Below are 24247 nucleotides of genomic sequence, written 5' to 3' on the forward strand. Positions count from 1 at the left end.
ATTTCCCTACCGCTAGTTAGGGGGGTGTTAGGGAGGGTAGTTCGCTACCCTCCCCCCTCACACACCTGTGTTGTAGCTCCACTTTTACTTTGGCTTGGGTGGTGATCGAACGTGTCCGCTTTCACCCTCGCCTCTTTGACAGCCATTAATCATTGCTTTTTCTTTCTTTTTCTCAGAGTGTTGTGAAGTTGGCCTCTACAATGCGGAAGTGCCCTGGGTTACCTGACCGCCCTTGTGGGACCTTCATGTCTTCCATCGAGACGGATCCTCACACCTTATGCCCTTATTGTAGGGGTCAGCTGTGTGAAAGTGATAATGTTTGTATGGAATGTAGGGAGTGGCCTACCTCCCAGTGGGAGAGGTTTTCTCGGCGCAGGAAGAAGTAGTCCAAACGGGATATTTCTCCTTCAAAGGTTTCTTTGAAGAAGGAAAATCCTAAGGAGTCTTCTTCCGTAGCCCAAACCTTCTCCGAAGCTTCCACTCGCTCGGCCTCTCGTGAGAGGCCGTCGAGTGGTGGCGTAGGCCGTACTGTTGTTGACCGATCTCGGGGTTTGGGAGAGGGAGTTGCCTCCCATAGCGAGGCAGCTCCTCCTACTCCCCTGGGGGAGGATTTAATTATTCCTCCTGTTAATAATGATCTTTTGCAGCTTTGGGCTTCCTTGGGGCTTCAGGGTTCGCCCTCCAAGGAAGCCCTGTTTGACAGAATCAGGTTGGGAGCAGCTGTCAAACAGTCACCGGCGGTAGCAGAGATTGACCCTCTTGTCTATTGTTGAGTCTGTTGTGGCAGACACTTCCAATGAGTGTTCAACCCCTGCTCCTGTTGTAGCTGAAGGCTTGGCTCCCCCCCTCCGAACATCCTTCGAGGGAGGAACTAAGTCCAACGGTCTCTCCTGCGGGTGATGGTTTGCCTGCTGCTCCCAGAGGACACATCCGACGTAAGGCTCGCCTTCCTCTTCGTCGCCGAGGTCTTCCTTCTCCTCACAAGGGTGTTAGGAGGCGCCTCTTCGGATCTTCATCCTCGCAGTCCCCCGCAGAGGAACCTCGTCCTTCAGCTACCGTTTCTGCTAGTTCCTTGGACTTGGACCTCTCCGCAGATTGTTCGCGATCTCCTACGCCTGCCAGACCTGCTGACCTGCCTTCACATTTCCTGGCTGCTGACGCGCTGTGGGCGCCCACACATCCCGTTTTCAAACGGGCACCGGTCCCTTCGGGGCAAAAGGGGCCTTCACACATTGTGTGTAAGTCCCTTAAGCGCCAGGTTTCCCCTGTGCGCCAATGTTCGCCTGCGCGCCATCGCACTACTGCACGCAAGCGCTCACCGGTTGCTGCCTCATCTCGCCAGCGCTCTCCTGTACGCCCACGAGCTCCTGCACGCCCTCGATCTCCTGTTCTCCCTGCAGTTCCAGAGACTACTCGCCCACGATCTCCTGCTCGCCAACGGACCTCTGCGCGCCCTCGGCCTGATTCACGCCATGGACGCCCTCGGTCTCCTGCTCGTCAGTGATCTCCTGCTCGTCAGCAATCTCCTGCACGCCAGCGCTCTCCTGCTCGCCAGCGCTCTCCTGCTCGTCAGCGCTCTCCTGCTCGCCAGCGCTCTCCTGCTCACCAACGCTTGCCTGCTCGTCATCGCTCGCCTGCTCGCCCTCGATCTTCGGATCAGGGCTCCAAGGAGAAGTCTTCTTCCTCTCCTGCTCGCCAGCGCTCTCCTCCACGATCGCCGACTCACCATCAGACCTCGCCTGCTCGCCATCCCTTGCCTACGCGCCTTCGCGCTCCCACGCGCCCACTGCCAGAACTTCGGCTCCTGATGAGCGCCCTTCTGCGTGCTAGGGATATTTCCCCAGCACGCACGCGCCTTACGGCTTCGCCCTTACGGGCCCTTCAGCATCCTATGGCTGCACTCCATCCGAGGTCTCCGGAATGTGCACCAACGCGCCCACGCGCCCCGTCACCTACGCGCCCTGACACCTATGTGCCCACGCGCTTTGTCGCCTGCGCGCCCACGAGCTCCTTCTCCTGCTCGCCCACGAGCCCCTTCTCCTGCACACCCACAAGCTCCTTCTGTGCGCCATCGTTCGCCCACGCGCGAACTCTCCTACGCGCCAACGCTCGCCTGCGCGCCAATGCGCCCCCTCGCCTACGTGTCACCGCTCGCCTACGCGCCATCGCTCACCTGTGCGCCATCGCTCGCCTGTGCGCCATCGCTCGCCTGTGCGCCATCGCTCGCCTGCGCGCCGTCACTCGCCCGCGCCCCCTCGCTCGCCCACGCGCCCACGCTCCCACATGCTCCCTCGCCCGCGAGCAATCGCCCCCTGAGCTAGGCAATGGCCTATTGCCCGAACGCGATACCCAGTACGATGCCCAGCGCGAACCACAGCGCGTGCCCACACAGGATCCGGCAGTACGACGCGTCAGGTCATCTTCATTGCGTTCCCCCCCTCCCCCCCTGTAAGCGCAGGACAGCGCGCCCAACGGAGGGAGGAAAATCTCCAGACAGGTCCAGGATTTTTTATTCTACAGCTTTTTCCTTTCAGGCAGACCCAGTTGTAGTTTCCACTCCTAGGGATCTTACGATCCCCTTCCCTCCAGAGGGTGTCTCTGACAGTGCTGCTGTCAGTCGGCTGCCCTGGTTTGGGCCCTTTATCAGAGCGGTTGCTCAGGCTTTCAAGCCCGCTTTCTCTGAACTAGGCCTCAAATCAGCGGCTATTTCGGCCCCCCTGAAGAGGAAGAGAGGAGTGGACGACGTGACTAGTTCTCCAAGGGCGAAACTGGTTCCGTTCCTCGGAAGCCGTCGAGGAAGGATCCCTCCCCTCCCCCGACTTTCTCTCCATCCCCCGTGGATGAGGGTTTTCCGTCCTCAGGGGATTCTCGTGAGGTGAGGCGTTCTCCCATCGCACCAATGGGAGAAACCCCACCTCGCGCCGAGAAGTCTCCTTGGGTGGAGGCGGAGAAGAGCCCCCCATCATCTTTGTTGGAATCCTGCATCCCTCCCAGGAGGGAGTCGAAAGACTCCAAGACGGTTCCGAAATCTTCTTCGAGGATCAGACCCGAACCAGCTAAGCCCGCGGAGAACGTCCACGAGTCCCCCCAAGAAGAGCCTTTGAGGACTGGAGACCTTGCTGCTAGTCCATCAGGAGGAGAGCCGCAGGAGTCGGAGCATGCCTTTTGGCAAGTTTTGGCTCCGATGAGGAACCTTAACGGATTTTCGGATCCAGAGATTCCTCCTCGAGAGGGCAAGGACACGGTTCTGGACCGAGTCTTTGGTACTCAAAAGCCCCCCTAAAATCAACGCGGCTTTGCCATGGTCCCAGGGGGTCAAGAGTGCCAGAGATAAGGTCGAGAGCCAGCTCTCCGAGCTAGCCTCCTCCAGCCGTTCCAGCGCCGGAAACAAACTCCTCCCACCTCCTCGTGTCCATCAAAGGAGGTACTTTGAAATCATCAAGGAGTCCTGTTTAGCTCTTTCCCTCCACCACTCGGTGGAAGAGCTCTCCAGGGGAGTCCCTCTCGAGAGATTCTCCAACCGGCCAGTGTCGTTTTCGGCCTCGGAGATTCTCTGCCAGGAGAAGGTAGCGAAGTGTGCCATGCAGGCCACTTCGTGGCTGGATATCTGGCTTGGATCTCTTGGCATCCTGATACGATCCGAAGACTTGTCTAAGGAGAGTACCAGGAAGGCCTTGGAGACCTTCCTTCTTTCAGGCACTCGTACCATCGAGTTTCTGACCCACCAAGTCTCGAACTTGTGGGCTAATACTATCCTGAAATCCGTGATACGGTGTCTGAAAGATTCAACTCGAAGGTCCCCAACACCGAGGTCAGTAAGCTCAGACATTCCTCCCTTTTGGGGAGTAGTCTGTTTGAGCCGAAAGATGTAGAGCAGGCGGCTGAGAGGTGGAGGAAGTCCAACCAGGACTCCCTCCTCCAGAGGGCTTTAACATCAAAGCTCTATAAGCCTCCAGCACCTCAACAACCTCACCCTGCAAAGACGACAAAGCCGGCAATAGCAGCAAAGGCAGCAGTGTCCAAACAGCCCTTTCCCGTCAAGGACAGGAGAGGCAAGAAGTCCTCCAGAGGAGGCAAGAATCGTAGGGGGAGTGGCCGAGGCCGCAAACGCTAGGATTGGCAGTCCCCCCGCATGTCCACCAGTGGGGGGATGCCTCCAAAGTTGCGCGAACAGGTGGCAGCAACTCTGGGCTGATTCCTGGACAATCTCCATGATCAGGCAAGGATATCGCGTCCCGTTCATAACATCTCTTCCTCTCCTGACAGCGAATCCAGTGTCATTGAGCTCTCTTGCCATAGGACTGGCAAGAGGGCAAGCCCTTTGGGCAGAAGTCAAGACCATGTTGAAGAAGGGCGCTCTCCAAGAGGTCGTCGATGGGTCCCCAGGCTTCTACAGTCGACTCTTTCTTGTAAAGAAGGCGTCTGGAGGCTGGAGACCAGTCATCGACCTCTCAGCTCTGAACAGGTTTGTCAAGCAGACCCCGTTCAGCATGGAGACGGCAGACACGGTCAGACTCGCAGTTAGACCGCGAGACTTCATGTGCACACTGGATCTGAAGGACGCGTACTTCCAGATCCCAATCCATCCGTCTTCAAGGAAGTACCTAAGATTCAGCCTAGACAACAAGATCTACCAGTTCAAGGTGCTGTGCTTCGGTCTCTCCACAGCACCTCAGGTTTTCACCAGAGTGTTCACCCTGATATCTTTGTGGGCACACAAGATTGGCATCCGTCTCCTCCGTTATCTGGACGACTGGCTGATCTTAGCAGACTCGGAGTCAACCCTTCTTCGACACCGAGACAAACTTCTGGGGATTTGCCAAGATCTAGGGATCATGGTAAATCTCGAGAAGTCTTCTTTGCTTCCTTCCCAAAGACTGATATATCTAGGCATGATATTGGATACCAATCTCCACAGAGCCTTCCCATCAGACGACAGGATAGCAAGGCTGAGGAAGGTCGCAAGTCCTTTCCTCAGACGAGACGAACTCCCAGCCCAATCGTGGTTACGTCTCCTTGGCCATCTCTCATCCTTGGTCCGTCTAGTTCCCAACGGTCCTCAGAATGAGATCCCTGCAATGTCGACTCATGTCCCGGTGGAGTCAAGGACACGATTCCCGGACGTCTTGATCCCTATGGGTCTTGCGGAACAGACGGACCTTCAGTGGTGGGTGGCAGACGAGAACCTACGAAAAGGAGTGGATCTTCTCGTCCTCCCCCCGGATTTGATGCTGTTTTCGGACACCTCAAAGAAAGGGTGGGGGGCCCACGTTCTGAACCACAGGACCTCAGGCCTGTGGTCAGAATCAGAAAAGTGCCTCCATATAAATCTGCTAGAAATGAAGGCCATTTTTCTGGCCCTTCAACAGTTCCAACAGCACCTGGCGGGTCACTCTGTGGTGGTGATGAGTGACAACACCACAGTAGTGGCTTACATCAACAAGCAGGGAGGTACCTTTTCACAACAGCTATCCAATCTTGCATTAGAGATATTGAGATGGACCGAAGTCCACTCGATTCCACTTTTGGCTCGCTTCATTCCGGGCAAAAAGAATGTGCTCGCCGACAGTCTGAGCAGAGCGTCTCAGATAGTGAGTACCGAGTGGTCTTTGGATCGTCAAGTAGCCAACAAAGTCCTGACTTTGTGGGGTACCCCGATTGTGGATCTGTTCGCGACAGCGTTGAACTTCAAACTGCCGCTGTACTGTTCCTCAGTCCCGGACTCCAAGGCCCTCTGGCAAGATGCTTTCCAACAACGGTGGGACAACATCGACGTATACGCCTTTCCCCCGTTCTGTCTGATGACGAGGGTACTCAACAAGACCAGGCTATTGGTCAACCTCTCGATGACTCTCATAGCTCCGCTGTGGCATCACGCGGAATGGTTCCCGGACCTTCTGCAACTCCTTACGGAGCCTCCGAGAGAACTCCCTCCACGACACAAGCTACTCAAACAACCACACGCCAACATCTTTCACAAAGCCGTAGCTTCGCTTCGGCTTCACGCCAGGAGACTATCCAGCATCTCCTCGCAGAGAGAGGATTTTTGCAACAAGTTGCGAACGGGATATCTGGACACCTGCGAAAGTCATCCGCAGGAGTCTACCAGGCGAAGTGGAGAGTTTTCTCTGGTTGGTGTCGTGGAAGGGGTCTCTCTCCACTCGATGCCACTATTCCAGCAATAGCGGAGTTCTTCGTGTATTTGCGAGAAGAAATGCGCCTTTCAGTCTCGGCATTAAAAGGCTATCGCTCAGCCTTAAGTCTAGCCTTCAGGCTCAAAGGAGTGGACATTTCTTCTTCGCTAGAACTTTTCATACTCATACGTAGTTATGAACTTACCTGCCCTCAGTCGGAAGTGAGACCTCCTCCATGGAACGTGGTTCGAGTCCTCAGGTCTCTTAAGAGTCCTCCCTACGAACCATTACGCCAGGCTTCAGATCGCCACCTGACTTGGAAGACGGTGTTCCTACTAGCTTTGACATCACCCAAGCGAGTTAGCGAACTTCACGGTCTCTCATATGACATCGCCCATTCAAGGGGATGGGGAGAGGTAACGTTCAGCTTCGTCCCTGAGTTTATTGCTAAGACTCAGAATCCGGGAGTGCCGGACCCTCGCTTCGACTCCTTCCAGATTTCGAGTCATCGTTCCGTAACAGATGACCCAGACTAACTACTGTGCCCAGTAAGGAGTCTGAGGCTATACCTGAAGAGAACAGCTGCAGTTCGTCCCCAAGTGCAGGCTTTGTTTGTCAGCACTGGGAGATCGAAGAGGAGGGTTACCAAGAACACCATCTCAGCATGGATTCGAAAGGCGATCCATCTGTCCCTGAATCCTGACCCTCCTCCGTCACGTCGCCCTAGAGCTCATGATGTCAGGGGAGTAGCTACCTCCCTGTCCTTCAAGAAAAACTTCTCATTGACGCAGGTTCTGCAAGCAGGGGTGTGGAAGCGTCAAACGACCTTCACAGCCCACTACCTGCAAGACGTGACCCACAGGAGGCTCGATACGTTCTCTATCGGCCCTGTGGTGGCTGCACAACAGCTGGTTTAAACCTCATGCTCCTTAATGGACAAGTAGCAGAGGGTTGAGGGCATTGTTACCCGGTTTTAGTCTGCATGAATGAAAAGGTATGCCTGGCCCTTATTCTTTTCTTCATCCTCCCCTCTCTTGGGGAAAGCAGCGTCCCCGGGTTCTCTGCGCAGCTGACCTCAAACCACTGCAGGTAAACCATGTTTCCTTGTGTTCCTAGTATTAAGTTAATACTGTCGCGTCCCCATACCCTGACGAGGTGGTATTAGGAGAGTCCTAGCATTAAGTTCCATCTAAAGAACTTCAGGTCAACTTCCTAGGACGAGTCACACTTTTTTCCTTCACACACAACTTACGTAGGCCGCAGCCCTTGCATAGCAAGGTGCGAGCGAGGTGCAGGGACTCTTTATTGTTGAGTGCTGACACACTCAGATAATGAGTCCCCGGGCAAAGCCAAAAGCCAGTATGGCTGGGACTTGTTCCACCCTTCCTTTCAGCTTCGCCGAAAGTAATTACCCACTTTAAATAGCTAAGGTTTGTATAGTTAGGAAAAATACAAATTATCTACGAATTTGTCATCTTTTTATTTACTTTTTCTTATACTTGTAATATATATATATATAAACATTCTTTATGTTTATGTATATATTTGGGTATAGAAATGTAGTACGTTTTCTTTTCAGTGTTTGTGCTGTGTGTGTGATGTACGACAACGACTCTTGCGTAGCAATGCCACCACAGTTCCTCTTCGTGGGGAACGACCTCTCTCTCTCGGGTCCATCGGTCTTCCCGTCGGCATATTTACGTTAACTCTGCCGACGCAGGGGAATCGTCATCGCCTGGACCCTCTTCATTCATCTATTATCTTCGCTTTTCCTCTTTTCCTACGGGGAACTTGGATTCTCAGCAAAGGGAATGTGGCCTTTTTTTAGCTTGACTACGGTCTCTCTCTACTCGAGGTCATTCACCTTTACTACAACTATGTACTATTACGGTAGCTCCTTTCCTGTTGCGGGTTAGGTTGCTATTCCGTTTGTTTGTTTCAATTATTTTTAGTGAAATCTAATTGTAATTTAACTTTTTAGCTTTTTCCGTGGGGAACACTTCCCTTCGGGGGTTCAGTGGTCCTCACTATTATATTCTTAGATGATTAGATAATTATAATTCTGTTTTTATTACAGTTACTCTGCCCCCCCCCCCTTCTCCCGTGGATGTCATCTGGGGAAGGTGGGCGCATACTTAATTCTTATTTTATGTTTTTCCTCGGGGTTCCTCTTTGGAGTTCCTCCCTAGGGAATTTCTGTTGAAATAATTACCGTATTTCCCGTGTCATAAGACGCTACAAGTGGTAAGACGCACCCTTAAATTAGCAAGGCAGTTTTAGAAAAAAAATTGAGGATTTTAAAAACTTCTTAGCACAAATCCTCAGTCACCGGCTCTAGCATGATTATTGTCTTGCACAGTAACTTTTCTTTTGTTCCGTAACCGAAATACAAACCACGCTATTTACATTGGGTTTACTTTCGGCGTAGCTGAAATGACGAGCCAACAGTTTTTAACGAGGGTTAACTACCCCCACGCTATTATTTTAATATTATAATTATTATTATTTTTATTATTATTATTATTTATTATTATTATTTTATAATTTTATTTTTATTATAATTATTTTATTATTTTATTATTATTTTACTATTATATTTTATTATTTATTATTTTATTATTATTATTTTTGTTATTATTTTATTATTTTGTTATTATTACAGTATTAATTATTATTATTATTATAATTATTGTTATTATTATTATTATTATTATTATTATTATTAGTATTATTAATTATCTAAGCTACAGTCCTAGTTGGAAAAGCAGGATCCTATAAGCCCAAGGGTTCCAACAATGAAGAATAGCCAAATGAGGAGAGTAAATAAGGGAGTAAACAAACTATATGACAATTAATGAATAAAGAATATAAAACATTTTAAGATCATTAACAATGTGAAAATAGATGTCGTATAAGCTATGAAGAAATACTTATGTCAGCCTGTTCAACATGAAAACATTCACGGCAAGTTTCAACTAATGAAGCTCCACTGCTTCAAATGCTTGATTAGGAAGATCATTCCCCAATCTAGTCACTGCTGTAATAAAACTACTAGACTACTGTGTAATGTTGAGCTTTATGATGGAGAAGGCAAGACTGCTAGAACTAACTGCATACCTAGTCCAGTACTACATACAGGATGGTACAGTCTGGGAAGATCCAAATGCAAAGGATGGTCAGAATTATGAAAAATCTTATGCAACATGCATAAAGAACTAACTGAACGACAATGCCAGAAGCCGTCTTGTGCTAGAGACAAAGGGCAATTAGGAATATGAAGTAGAAGAGGGAGAACAACAGATATTCCACTGTCTTGGGTTAGAGTTCTCTTGCTTGAGGGTACACTTGGGCACACTATTCTATCTTATTATTTTTTTTTTCTTCCTCTTGTTTTTTTGAAATGGTGTGTTGGGCAGGCTTAATAGAAGGGCCATGGATGCCTGGTGGTTTATCAAGAGGTTGTCTTTTCCTTTTTCTGATTCTTTTTCTTCTCAAAACCATCCTTACTGTCCTCCCTTCAGTTGAAGTGGCTATCCTGGAGGGTATTTAGCCTTGCATGGTGTATCGGCTCCTCCATGTTGACCAGTTTTTACGACTTTTTACTATAGTCTATGGGTATCATCAATCACTTTATTTATAATTCTGTACATATTGTTTTTGTTATAATTCTTGTTAATCTAGTTTTTAAGTATGATGTCTCTTTTTTATTTCTATTAATTCTTATGCTGTCTGGAGACATTGAGCGAAATCTGGGACCAGTACGTCCGAGATTTCGTCAATGTCGTCTTCTGTATTGCAATATTCGTGGTCTTCATGCAAATATCCAAGACCTTACAGTTGCGTCCAGACAGTATGATATTCTTTTGTGCTCACAAACTTTGGTTTCTAATATGAGGCACTCATCTGAGCTCCTTATAACTGGTTTTAAGAAGCCAATAATGTTGAAACGTGATGCCATCCCTAGGGTCAGGGGAATGGCAGTGTATATTAGGACTGAGTACCCTGCTTCTCATGAGTCCTGCTATCAATGTGGATGTCATGAGATTCAGGTAATAAAAGTTTGTGGCAGGCATAACAACTTTTATTTGTGTTCGATCTACCGGAATCCAGACATGGATGATTCTATCTTCGATTGTCTTCTTACCATTATGGCTAAGATACAAGAAGATGATAGAAAGACTTCTTTTGTCTTTGTTGGTGATTTTAATACTCACCATAGGGAGTGGTTAAGTTCTATCTCTCCTACCGATCGCCATGGCTTAAGCGCTTTAGACTTTGCCTCTGGATCAGGCTGTGAGCAAATCATAAATGAAGCTACTCACAGGTCTGGTAATGGCTTGGACCTCGTATACACTGACTCCCCTGGCGTTATAACTAGTAAGGTTGGTTCTCCAGTCGGGATATCTGATCATGCCTTGATTTCATTAGTAGTGAAGACTGAGCAGCCTGTCCTTGATATATTATACTCTTGTAAAATTTATATGAAATCCCAAGCAGACTGGAATGGGATTTTGCATGATCTTTTGTGCTTGAATTGGTCACATTTATATAGTAGTGTAAATCCTGTTGTCCCTTTGAATGAGAATCTAGTCAACATAATTGATAGGCGTATCCCTTCTCGTGTGCTAAGGTACCGAGTGAAGGACAAACCGTGGTTCAATGATGATTGTAGACGTGCTTATTTGGAGAAGCAGGAGGCCTATCACCTTTGGAAGGGTAACAGATTAGATTTGACCTGGAACAACTATACTCAGCTTCGAGCTTTTGCTCAGAGAGTTTATGCCTCAACTGAAAAGGAGTAAAATTTAACCATAAAAGAAACCCTTTCTGGTACAATTCAGGAACATAAATGGTGGTCTACCCTTAAATATGCACTCTTTGGTGTTGATGCAGCAGTTCCTTCTTCACTCACTGTCCAAAGGAAAAGGCAACCCTTTTGGCTGATGTTTTTGACAGTAAACAGAGTAATGAAAAACTTGAACTTCCTCATTCCTGTTTTCCTGAGGCTAAACTGACTAGTTTAGCTTTTCGATCTCGTGAGATTAAAGCTCTGTTGATGGACCTTGATGCTTATGGAGGTGTAGACCCAAATGGTATTTTTCCTTTATTTTTTATAAAGACAGCAGATTTCTTAGCTCCAAAGTTATCTTTTATTTTGCGCAAGTTAGCAAGAAGAGGAGCTTTTAGCACTTGTTGGAGAATTGGTAATGTTACTCCTCTATATAAATGTGTTTGTGGTAGCTCAAGTCCCACTGATTACCACCGAATTTCCATAACTCCCATATCTAAAGTTTTTGAACGTCTTCTGGCAAAACGTCTTAATAGGTTTGCTGAAGGTAATCATCTACTCCCTAGTTAGCAATTTGGTTTTCGTAAAGGCCTTGGAGCATGTGATGCCTTTCTTACAATCTCCAATGCTGTACAGAAATCCCTTGATTGTGGTCAGGAAGTTCGTATGATTGGCCTTGATTTCAGTGCTGCCTTTGACCGTGTTAATCATGAGGCCCTTGTTTTCAAACTGAAACAGTTGGGAGTGGGTGGGTCTTTTCTTAGCATTATCATTGATTTTTTAAGTAATAGATCTCAAAGAGTTGTTGTTGATGGGCACCATAGTGAGTATAGGAATGTGATATCCAGTGTTCCACAGGGTAGTGTTCTTGGCCCATTACTTTTCATACTATATACACGAGACATGTGGTTTGGCTTAGAAAACAAGCTTGTTGCATATGCAGATGATGCTACTCTCTTTGCATCAATTCCATCCCCTGAATGTAGATCTGGGGTTGGTGAATCCCTTAATAGAGATTTAGCTAAAATTCGTGCATGGTGCAAATTATTTGGTATGAAGTTGAATCCTAACAAAACTCAAAGTATGATTGTAAGAAGGTCAAGGACGGTGGCTCCTCAACATCCGGATCTCAGTATTGATAATGTTTCTTTAAATTTGTATGACTCTTTTAAAATTTTAGGTGTGATTCTCAACAGCAAATTTACTTTTGAGAAACACATTAGGTCTGTGTCTTCTTCAATTACACAAAAAAATTGGCTTATTGAGAAAGTCTTACAAGATTTTTGGTGATCAATCTATTCTGAAGAAGTGTTTTAATTCTTTCATTCTACCTTGTTTTGAGTATTGTTCTCCTGTCTGGTGTTCAGCTGCTGATTCTCATCTTAATTTGTTGGACAGAAACTTACGGTCTGTTAAATTTCTTATTCCTGATCTAGATATTAATCTTTGACACCGTCGTTCAATTAGTTCATTATGCATGTTGCATAAGATTTTTCATAACTCTGACCATCCTTTACATTCAGATCTCCCTGGACAATTTTATCCTGTTCGTAATACTAGGCAGGCAGTTAATTCTAATAGCCAGGCCTCCTCCATCATGAGGCTCAATACTACACAGTATTCTAGAAGTTTTATTCCAGCTGTTACCAAGTTGTGGAATGATCTTCCTAATCGGGTAGTTGAATCAGTAGAACTGCAAAAGTTCAAAGTTGGAGCAAATGTTTTTATGTTGACCAGGCTGACATGAGTCTTTTTATTGTTTATATATGACATATCTGATTTTGATGTTGCTAATAGTTTATATAGGACATATCTGTTGATGCTGTTACTGTTTTTAGAATGATATATTGTTAATTTATTCTCATCATTTATTTATTTCCTTATTTCCTTTCCTCACTGGGCTATTTTTCCCTGTTGGAGCCCTTGGGCTTATAGCATCTTGCTTTTCCAACTAGGGTTGTAGCTTGGCTAGTAATAATAATAATAATAATAATAATAATACTGTACCATGATTACTGCATCCCTGGTTTACAAATTTGTATTGCACTCAAGTTTGTTAAACAATGTTGTCACTGACAACTTGGTTAAGTCATACAGTATCATTTTATGTATAGGGACCATCAGGTTAAAAAGGGTATCCATTAAAAAAACTGGGGTTTAAGGCATGGTGCAGTGCCATATCATGCTCAGGGACCTGTAGACTAAAATCAGTATCTGCTAAACAAACTGTGATTTAGAACATGTTTAACTAATCTTGTAGATCATCTTTCTCATGGCTCCTACAGCATATGAACATATCAGTCTCCTTTCTTGGACCCAGAAAACCACCCTGAGCTTGAGGTTGTATGATCATCCGTAACCTATTGAGACTGATGATCTTAAGGCCCTAGAACCTTATGATCTACAGATTTTGTAGACTGGTGACCTCAGGTTCTTGGAGACTGTTGGAATCAGGCATTTAAAGATGGATGATTTGGAACTCTTGAGGGTAATTGTTCCAGAGCTCTGAAAGCTTGTAGCACTGACATCTAATCAACTTCACCTCTCCCAGTGGCTGGCCTCTTACCTAAATACAACCCAATCTAAAATGACAAATTTGGAATTAATTTGTATTTTTCCTACCTATACAAACCTGAGTTCTTTACTTAGGATATATGTATCAGGGCAAGTAGGATTTAGCTACAAAAACACACACAAGGTGTCAAGATCCCTCTGCTAGTTAGTGGGGGTAACCCCCTCACACACTCGCTCATAGAGCTCTCTTCACTTTTGATTGCAGTCAGGACTTCTATGTGGAAGGTGATAGTGGGACAAGGACAGTATGTGTAAAGAACTCTGGTTTGCGTAGTTAAGAAAAATACATATCACTTCCAAATTTATCATTTGTTCCAACACAAATACAAACCTTCGTTCTTTACTTGGGAGACTCGCCCATAGGTGGATGGAAGTCCAAATTCCAACTGTCTTAACACATTGCCTGGGAATCAAATGACAGCTCGATAGATTATGAGAAGAATATCCTGACACCTCATGAACCCTTAACCTGTTAAGGCTAGAGAGTTGCCCGTCTGAGCAATCATGGTGAGTGAGTAGAAACTCGCTCTGTGACTTTTCCAGGTAAGTATACTAACACCTAGACACTGCCCAACTTCCCCTTGTAGGGAGATTGGGGACATAACAAAATATACACACACATTTCAGACCACAAAAATAATATGATGCTTACCTACAGTCTGAAGGAGGCCAGCGTGCAGAGTCTCCGGATGCTGAGCCCCAAGAGGTGGGAAGATGAAGGAAGGAAAGGCCAGTCATTCTATCCATTTATTCCAGACTAAATCCATGTAACTTTTGCCCTCAACCTACTGCTATTAGTCCTGCAAGGGAGCTAAGGTAGCTGAACCACTTGTTGAGCAGCCACTTTAGGTCCTAGAGTAAAAGTATTTAGGGTCCTGTGGGTTACATCTTGCAGGTATTGGGCAGTAAAGATGGTTTTCCCTGTCCACATGCCGGCTTCGATTAATTGCACTACAGAGAAATTTCTCTTGAACGCCAGGGATATGCTTATGCCCTTAACGTCATTAGCTCTGGGTCATCTAGTCTGTTGAGCAGAGTGCAGTCAATGACCTGCCGAATCTAAGTGGAAACAGTGTTCTTGATGATCCTCCTTTTAACTTTGCCTGTACTCACAAGCAGACACATGCATGAAGGTAAGCTCTCTTATTACACTTGAGATAGCACCTTGATGCTCTCACAGGACGTAGTGCCAATTGGTCAGAATCATCAGTTACTGCACTTCCCGAAGACTCAAAATCTGGAAAGGCCTTACCTAGAGTCTGCTACAGCTGGATTGTAAGTCTTAGCAATAAACTCAGGGATGAAGCAGTGTTATTTGGCCCCATCCCCTTGAATGGGCGATGCTGTAGGAGAGACCATGCCACCCACTAACCCTCTTTGCAGAGGTGAATTCGAGAAGGAAGACCGTCATAAGAGTCAAGTCATGATCTGATCCTTGACTCGATGGTTCATAAGGATCTCTTTTCGGGGAATGTAGTACTGTACCTCCATCTGGAAATTAAGGGTTAAGTTGAAAGATAAAGTACACAGGACAGTTGTGAGACCGGCAATGATGTATGGAGCGGAGACGTGGGCAATAAAGAAGACATAAGAGAAGAAGATGGATGTGGCAGAGATGAGAATGTTAAGATGGATGTGTGGGGTGACAAGAAGAGATAAGATACAGAATGAGGTAATTAGGGGTACCACAGGAGTTAGAAAACTATCAGATAAGATCCAAAAAAGTAGACTGAGGTGGTATGGTCATGTCATGAGAAGAGATGAACAGTATATTGGGAGGAGAGTGATGGAAATGGAGGTACAGGGAACGAGAAGGAGAGGGAGACCAAAGCGAAGGTGGGTGGACTGTATCAAGGATGACCTTCGATCAATGGGATTAACCGGTGATGAGGTGTGGGACAGAGGTAGATGGAGAAAGCTGACCAGAAACATCGACCCCACATAGAAGTGGGAAAAGATGTAGACAAAGAAGAAGAAGAAGAAGTACTACTACTGAACCTCCATCATGTTCCAAGGAGGTGGTTTCACTTCCATCTGAGGGCAGGTAAGCTTTTCTGAAACTCGTTACAGTATGAGCACTTCCAGCTTGAGATGTGGGACTCAACAGCAGCAGCCCTTTCCGAGCAGACAAGGTCAAAGGCGCAACGTACGTGGGAGGGGAAAGTGCAGCCAATGTTCTGCTAGCGATGGCATTCTTATGAGGCCACCTGTGAGAGGATGCTTGCAGCCCAGATGGATGTAATGGTATCATGGGGTCGAATAGGAAGAGTGGACTGTGGACGTTCCTCGGTCCGGGTACTGCCTCCTGTTCACCAACTCTCCCCCCTGTGATTTGACCACCAATGACATAATCATACTGCCAGGGATCGACGAAGGACTTAGCCCTTCTATCAGAAGTCCAGGTAATGTTGGAGCAGGGCACTCTCCAAGGTGGTTGACAATGGTTCCCCAAGCGTCTTCAGTACAGTAGACTCTTTCTTGTATAGAAGGTGTATGTAGGGTTTTTACTACAAACCTTGTTCAAGATGGAGACTACAAGCACAGTAAGGCTAGCGATTAAGCCATTAGACTTCAATGACGATCGACTTGAAGAATTTGTACTGTATTTCCACATCCCAATCCATCCTGACTCCAGGAAGTACCTTCAATTTGTCATAGTGAGTAGTGTACCGATTCAAAGTCCTTCGTTTTGGTCTCTCAACAGTTCTGCAAGTTTTCACCAAAGGTTTCACTCAAGTTTCGGCATAGTCATACACCAACAGCATTCATTTTCTGCATTTACATGGACAATCGGTTGATCTTGGCAGACTCGAAGGACGACCTTCTCCCCTGAGACAAGTTTCTCTCGTTCTATGACGATCTGGGGATTGTGGTGAATCAGAAGTCAATCCTAGTGCCAAGCAAAGACTAATCTATCCAGGGATGGACATTGACACGGTTGTAGGAAAAGTCTTCCCATCTCGGACAGACTGGTAAGCTTTCGAAAGGTGGCTCTCCAATTCTTTCAGCGGCCTTATCTGCCAGCACAGCTTTGGCTGAAGTTGCTTGGATACCTAGCCTCCCAGGAACTTCTCATTCCAAATGGTTGTCTCCACCTGCAGTCCCTTCAATAAGAGCTGAAGAGACAGTGATCACAGGCAGCAACCCTCCTCTATTGGTAGTTTCAGTAGGGAAGGATTCCAGACTAGATCTGGAATGGTTCCTGGATGAGATGAAACTTTTAAAGGGCTCGCCCCTGTTATCCCTTCCACCAGAACTTCGGCTGTTCTCGTATGCGTTGAAGTAAGGCTGGCATTGGATAAGTGGACCAACCAGGAACTTCAATGTCATATCAACATGTTGGAACTTCGAGCGATTCTCCTTGCACTCCAACACTTCTTTCCTCTTTTGACTGGTCACTCATAGTTGCTATATGGAGAGTGGTTGTAACGAGGCAAACTCATTAATATACAGTATATTTGTCAACCTGTTATTACACAGAGATGTCAGTAGCAAGGCAAATCAAATACTTATATTTGCCACCGTGTTGCTACAGAGAGATTTTCTGCTTCGCACCCTGTTTTGAACAGGACATGGACCCAATGGTATTACCAAACCATCGGTTCTTGAAGTGCAAAGAACCCTAACTCTGCACCACTCACAAGGATCTGAATTTTGTTTGCCCAGTATTAGTACCCAGCCAGTTTGAATATGGACTTCTTTCCACCTAAGGATGAGTCTTTCCTCTGTCAAGGACAAAGGTTTGTTTTTATGTTGTCAGAACAAAGGACAAATTTGGAGATGATTTGTATTCTTTTTTAGTTATGCAAACCCAAGTCCTTTACATATACTTTCCTGCCATCATCTACCCCATAGAAAGGGCCAGCTGCAATTAGAATGAGTGTTCAATGGGCAAGGTGAGGAGGGCCTTTCCCACTTCCGAAGTTACCGGCCACCTGTTTACACCTTGTTATAAAGTTTAATGGCTATATACTCCAGCTTCACTGATAATCTTTCCTATGTAAAGGACCCAGGTTTGTATCATTAGGAAAAATACAAATTATCTACTAATTTGTTGTAATGTTAGTATTGTATTAAAAAAGTTTTTTTAATTCATTTCCATAGCTTGAACACAATCACTCTTATTTCAGGTGCAGGCTGCTCTACAGTGTTTGAAGTTTGTACAAGAAATGAAATGTGTACAGAGATTTGAGTGCCAGTTTAGAAATAGCAGGTATGTCCTAGAACCACTAAATCTGTCTAAAGAAAGCTATTGCTAATACAACAAACAGTATTAAATTATATTTTTCAATATTAAACTTACCCGATAATCATGTAGCTGTCAACTCCGTTGCCCGACAGAATTCTATGGAGGGATACGCCAGCTATCACAATACTAGAAGGGGGTGTATTTACCAGCGCCACCTGTGGCCAGGTACTCAAGTACTTCTTGTTGACACCTCCTCAATTATTCCTCTGTCGTGCTTCCGGCAAGACGTTCTGGGATACGCTTATGTTCTTGGAGTATTTTCACGACTTTGGTGAAGTATTTCTCTTTGATTTCGGCTGTCGCTTTACTGGAAACTTCTATATTAGCTTAGTTAGCTTTTGGAATTAATTTGATTAATTATGGTGACGAAGAGAGTATGAACTCTCGTTCACCTTTCAATGGCCGACCCTTCCCTTAGACGGAAGTGTTGGTGTCTAAGAGAGTATAGACTCTCTTTCTTAATTTTGCTTAACAAAAGTTATAGATTTATTTTATATCTCTCCGCCTCTTATAGGCCTCTTCGATTAACTTCCTTTTATTATAAACTTATTAAAATTAATTTTTATATTTGTTTATATTCGACCTTCCTAATAGTAGGCGGTCTTTTCTTGGTACCGAAGTTAATTAACATTGAGCCCGTCATTTCGGTTTTACCTGTTAACATATTATGCTATTTCCGCCACAGAGTTTGAAAGAATTTCTTTGATAGTCTCGTACTGTTTTCAAAGTTGAACTAACGTTTTGTTTTGTCTCTGCAGTTGTTGACGTTCAGAACGTTCAACTTGCACTCTATCGTTACGATAGAGAAAGAATGTTCACGGTTTCACGTTGCAGTAAGAGTAACCGTGTCTAGCGTTTTGTTCATTCTTTCTTAACTTAATGGTTTTGATCCTAATAAAGGAACTTTTCATTTTGGGAAATATTTCAGTTTTTTCCTTTAACAATAATATGTTTTAACGATATATATGATTGGGCTCTTCTCTCAGGTTCTAAGTCAAGAGAGAGAGAGAGAGAGAGAGATAGAGACGGAGGGAGAAAGAGGAGGATAAACGTTTCATTCAAGCCTGCCAGGCGTACGAGTAACGTCGTTATCGTTTTTGCTCTTCTCCCTAGTCTCTTTAGGGGAAGAAACTAAACGTTTCTAGAGTGATCTAGTGTTTAGTCTCTTTCCAGCCACTGAATTATCTTTCATTAGATTTTTCTGTTACATTGTAATTCTGTTTTCGCAATTACTAACTTTTGAGAAAGGATAGAATTGCGTGTTTCAGGTACAAACCACTTAAAGTTTCGAGTTCAGTGAAATAAGTGCAAACAGAAATCAAAGTGATAAGTGATTAGCGCAAAGTATGTCAGTGTTGTGCGTGAGGGTACTTCTGTGCGCGCCAGTCGTCCTCCCAGTCCGGGACCTCTTGCAAGCTCCCAAGCCCAGGGGAGAAGCAATGTCGAAGGGCATAAGGGTTCAGCAGGCCTTGATCGGCGCACAGAAGTATCCTCGGTGGTTGTGGGCGTGTCTTACCGAGACCGTCACTCCCACCCGCAGACGATTGAGCCCTTATTTTGCTCGTCTGCAGAAGAGATTTAGGGGAGAAAATAAAGGCAGAGTAACGCTGGTCTCAGGTCTCAAGACCTCTTAAACGTAAAGTCCAGACCTATGCCAGACGTACGAAGTTAAAGTTCAACCCGGATGCAGTCATTGGGTTAGCTCTGACTCTCCTCAGTCATCAGTTGAATGCACTCCGCCTAAGAGGAGTAAGGTTCTGCCGCAACAGATCTCTGCTGTTAAGGCTTTACCTCAGCAGACCTTAGTGTCTGCCGACCCCAAGTTGACTCTATTGCAGTCCATGCAGTCACAACTTTCGGTCTTGATGCGTGAGTGTCGGGCTGAGAGTGTTGCGCCTCCGCCTCCGCCTACACTCCCTCCGCCTACGCTCGCTCCGCCTGATCGCAGTACCACCTGCCAGGCGTACGATGTTGTGGACTCTACTACAGTCCATGCAAGCACAGCTTTCGGACTTGATGCGTGAGTGTCGGGCTGAGAGTGTTGCGCCTCCGCCTCCGCCTACACTCCCTCCGCCTACGCTCGCTCCGCCTGATCGCAGTACCACCTGCCAGGCGTACGATGTTGAGCCACGTGCTGAGTTTGCTGTTCCCAGTGGTGTTCAGCCTCCGCCTTCCTTAAGGCAACCTTTACAATGGGATCAGGAGGATTACTCCTCTCTTCCTCCGCCTCCACTTGCTGCTCCACCAGTGATGCAACACTCGGTTGAGGTACAACAACCTCTCCCGTCCATGAGTCAGTCTCCTCAGCTCTCGCTGCAGCGAGCTCAACCCTCCACAAGGCAAGCACCACAACACCTTAGCCTTGCGCCTCAGGAGCCTCAGCTTGCGAGACATTTACCTTGTTCTGCGCAGCCTCTTCCTCATCGCGCTCCGCTCACACCACAGGAACTGGAACTTGCTACTCCGCTTCCGCCAACCGCTCAGCAAGCGCAACCCTTGGGTTCAACCACTCATGCTAGGAGTCAGCCTCCTCCACCCATGCGCCTTCCTTCTGCTTGTCTTTTATTCAGCCTTTGCAGACTGAGCCTCAGGTGTTCCCTCAACAGAGTCTTGAAGAGGAAACCACAACTATTGTTGTTCCAGCTCGTTCTGACTCTGCTGTTCAGCATACCTTACCTCCATTTTCAAACCATATGATAATGGAGGTTATTTGTATTACTTATAAAAATATATTTGTATTCCTTGCAATATATTTTTAACAAGATCGCAAAATATGGCAAAAATATGAATCATGAGTTATGAATGTAAGGTAAATATTATGTTGATATTAAAACCCCATGCAAGCATGCATAAAGCACTCTAGCACTGGTCATGGAATTTCTGAGAAATGTTAAACGCCATGCACACGCTCTGCTTTCCTTACAGCAGGCTCTGCTTACAGCAGGCTCTGCTTACTACATGCTCTGCATACAGCATGCTCTGCATACAGCATGCTCTGCATACAACATGCTCTGCATACAGCATGCTCTGCATTCAGCATGCTCTGCATACAACATGCTCTGCATACAGCATGCTCTGCATTCAGCATGCTCTGCATACAACATGCTCTACATACAGCATGCTCTGCATACAGCATACTCTGCATACACCATGCTCTGCATACCTTACCGCATGCTTCTCAGTCACACATCTTTGGTTGTTGCCAACTCACTAGACTGTCAAGCAGTTTCATAACGTTGCCTTCTAGTCTGCTGCTTTTGCACCAGTGAACCCTCACTGAGAGAACTTAGCTTTTCTAGGATATGGTCCCTGTAGATGAGAAAGTTCTTTTCTCCCTCCTTCTGATATTCCCTTGAGGACTCGGTCATTTGGAGGGAGCCTTTAGCTGCATAACCTCTTATGGACTTTTATTTAAGCATAACATGCTTCCAGGGAAGGTAATGGTTCCACTTCAGTCGCTAATCCCGTCTGTTACCACACCTGCTCCCATAGACCTTGAGCTGTGTTGCATGACATGCAGTCCAAGCTTAGTCCTTGTTAGAGGATTTTTTGTTTACGTAGTCAATGTGTCACGGGGAAGACGTTCAACAACCAACAGAAGTGACTTGTTGTGACGCAGTGCGGCAACCTCAGCAACCCGATAAGGAGTTGTCTGTACGACCCAGACAGTCTAGACAGATTCGGGTTGTCACTGTACTTCCTCGCTTGCCCATGATTGACAGTTCACAGACTGTGCAGCAGTATCATGATCTTGTGTCCGGCTCCGTCAGACGACTGGCTTTTAAGAGCTCCCACAAGTCGTCGCTGTCTGGAGATTTTCAAATGGACTATGGATCTGACCAAGGAACTGGGCCTCCTGGTCAATTTTGAGGAGTCTCAGCTCGTTCCATCCCAGACCATTGTCTCCTTGGGTATGGATCTTCAGAGTCGAGCTTTTCGGACTTTTCCGTCGGCCCCAAGGATCTTCCAAGCCCTAGAATGCATCCAGAGCATGCTGAGAAGGAACCGATGCTCAGTCAGGTAGTGGATGAGTCTAACAGGGACACTTTCATCGCTGGCCCTGTTCATCGTGTTAGGGAGACTCCACCTCCCCCCCCTTCAGTATCATCTAGCTGCTCACTGGATAAAGGACATGACGCTAGAGACGGTCTCAGTTCCTGTTTCCGAAGAGAGGAGGTCTTCTCTCGCGTGGTGTAAGAACAGCTTTCTTCTCAAGGAAGTCTACCTTTGGCTGTTCAGAAACACGACCGCCGTCTCCTCTCGGACGCATCAGACACGGGCTGGGGTGCGACTTTGGACGGACAAGAATGCTCGGGAACATGGAATCAGGAGCAAAGGACACTTCACATCATTTGCAAGAAGTTGTTGGCGGTTATTCTGGCCTTGATAAACTTCAAGTCCCTCCAGCTTAACAAAGTGGTGGAGGTGGACTCTGACAACACCACAGCCCTGGCTTACATCTTCAAGCAGGGAGGGACTCTTTCGTGGAAGTTGTTCTAGATCGCAAGGGACCTACTCATCTGGTCTTAAGATCGAAAGCTAACTGGTAACGAGGTTCATTCAGGGCGGTATGAATGTCATGGCAGATCACCTCAGACGGAAGGGTCAGGTCATCCCCACAGAGTGGACCCTTCTCAAGAATGTTTGCAACAGACTTTGGGCCCTGTGGGGTCAGCCAACCATAGATCTGTTCACTACCTCGATAACCTAGAGACTCCTGTTGTATTGTTCTCCGATTCCAGACCCAGCAGCAGTTCACGTGGATGCTTTTCTGCTGGATTGGTTCCATCTCGACCTGTATGCATTCCCGCCGTTCAAGATTGTCAACAGGGTACTTCAGAAGTTCTCCTCTCACAAAGGGACACGGCTGACGTTGGTTGGCTCCGCTCTGGTCCGCGAGAGAATGGTTCTTAGAGGTACTGCAATGGCTGGTCGACATTCCCAGGACTCTTCCTCTAGGAGTGAACCTTCTAAGTCTACCTCACGTAAAGAAGGTACACCCAATCCTCCACGCTCTTCGTCTGACTGCCTTCAGACTTTCGAAAGACTCTCAAGAGCTAGGGGCTTTTCGAAGGAGGCAGCCAGAGCGATTGCCAAAGCAAGGAGAACATCCACTCTCAGAATCTATCAGTCTCAAGGGGAAGTCTTCCGTAGCTGGTACAAGACCAATGCAGTTTCCTCAACCAGTACCACTGTAACCCAGATTGCTGACTTCCTGTTATATCTAAGGAAAGTAAGATCCCTTTCAGCTCCTACGATCAAGGGTTACAGAAGTATGTTGGCAGCGGTTTTCCGCCACAGAGGCTTGGATCTTTCCACCAACAAAGATCTACAGGACCTCCCTAGGTCTTTTGAGACCTCAAAGGAACGTCGGTTGTCCACTCCAGGCTGGAATCTAGACGTGGTCCTAAGGTTCCTTATGTCATCAAGATTTGAACCTCTCCAATCAGCCTCTTTTTAGGACCTCACATTAAAAACTCTTTTCCTCGTGTGCTTGACAACAGCTAAAAGAGTAAGTGAGATCCACGCCTTCAGCAGGATCATTGTTTTCACATCTGAAACGGCTACATGTTCCTTGCAGCTCGGTTTTTGCTAAACGAGCTTCCTTCACGTCCTTGGCCTAAGTCGTTCGAGATCCCCAGCCTGTCCAACTTGGTGGGGAATGATCTGAAGAGAGTACTTTGCCCAGTTAGAGCTCTTAGGTACTATCTAAAAAGGTCTTAACCTTGACAAGGACAATCAGAAGCCTTATAGTGTGCTATCAAGAAACCTTCTTTTCCAAGTTCTAAGAACTCAGTTTCTTACTATTCAGGCTTCTGATTAGAGAAACACATTCTCATCTGAAGGAAGAAGACCTTGCTTTGCTGAAGGTAAGGACACATGAAGTGGGAGCTGTGGCTACTTCAGTGGCCTTCAAACAGAACCATTCTCTGCAGAGTGTTATGGATGCAACCTATTGGAGAAGCAAGTCAGTGTTCGCATCATTCTATCTCAAAGATGTCCAGTCTCTTTACGAGTACTGCTACACCCTGGGACCATTCGTAGCAACGAATGCAGTAGTAGGCGAGGGCTCAGCCACTACATTCCCATAATCCCATAACCTTTTAACCTTTCTCTTGATTACTTTTTATGGGTTGTACGGTCGGCTAAGAAGCCTTCCACATCCTTGTTGATTTGGCGGGTGGTCAATTCTTTCTTGAGAAGCGCCGAGGTTAAAGGTTGTGATGAGGTCCTTTAGTATGGGTTGCAGCCCTGTATACTTTAGCACCTTTGAGTTGATTCAGCCTCCCAAGAGGAACGCTGCGCTCAGTAAGGAAGACGATCTTATTAAAGGCAGAGTAACGGTTCAAGTCGACTTCCTTACCAGGTACTTATTATTTCATTGTTATTGTGGATAACTGATTATATGAAATACGGGATACTTAGCTATCCTTTAGTCTTGTACACTGGTTTTTCACCCACCCCCCTGGGTGTGAATCAGCTACATGATTATCGGGTAAG

The 24247-nt window shown here is 46.4% G+C and overlaps 1 long non-coding RNA gene across 1 annotated transcript in view; it reads left to right on the forward strand.

The window, feature by feature from the left end:
* The window catches only part of LOC137632929 (uncharacterized), a 77925-nt gene that overhangs the window by 20152 nt on the left and 33526 nt on the right, over positions 1 to 24247 (forward strand). The window contains exon 2 of the long non-coding RNA XR_011042141.1: positions 17628 to 17710. This is a non-coding gene — a long non-coding RNA (uncharacterized lncRNA). The remainder of the gene's footprint in view (positions 1 to 17627; positions 17711 to 24247) is intronic.

This window comes from Palaemon carinicauda, chromosome 42 (genome assembly GCF_036898095.1).
Source record: "Palaemon carinicauda isolate YSFRI2023 chromosome 42, ASM3689809v2, whole genome shotgun sequence".
Taxonomy (NCBI): domain Eukaryota; kingdom Metazoa; phylum Arthropoda; class Malacostraca; order Decapoda; family Palaemonidae; genus Palaemon; species Palaemon carinicauda.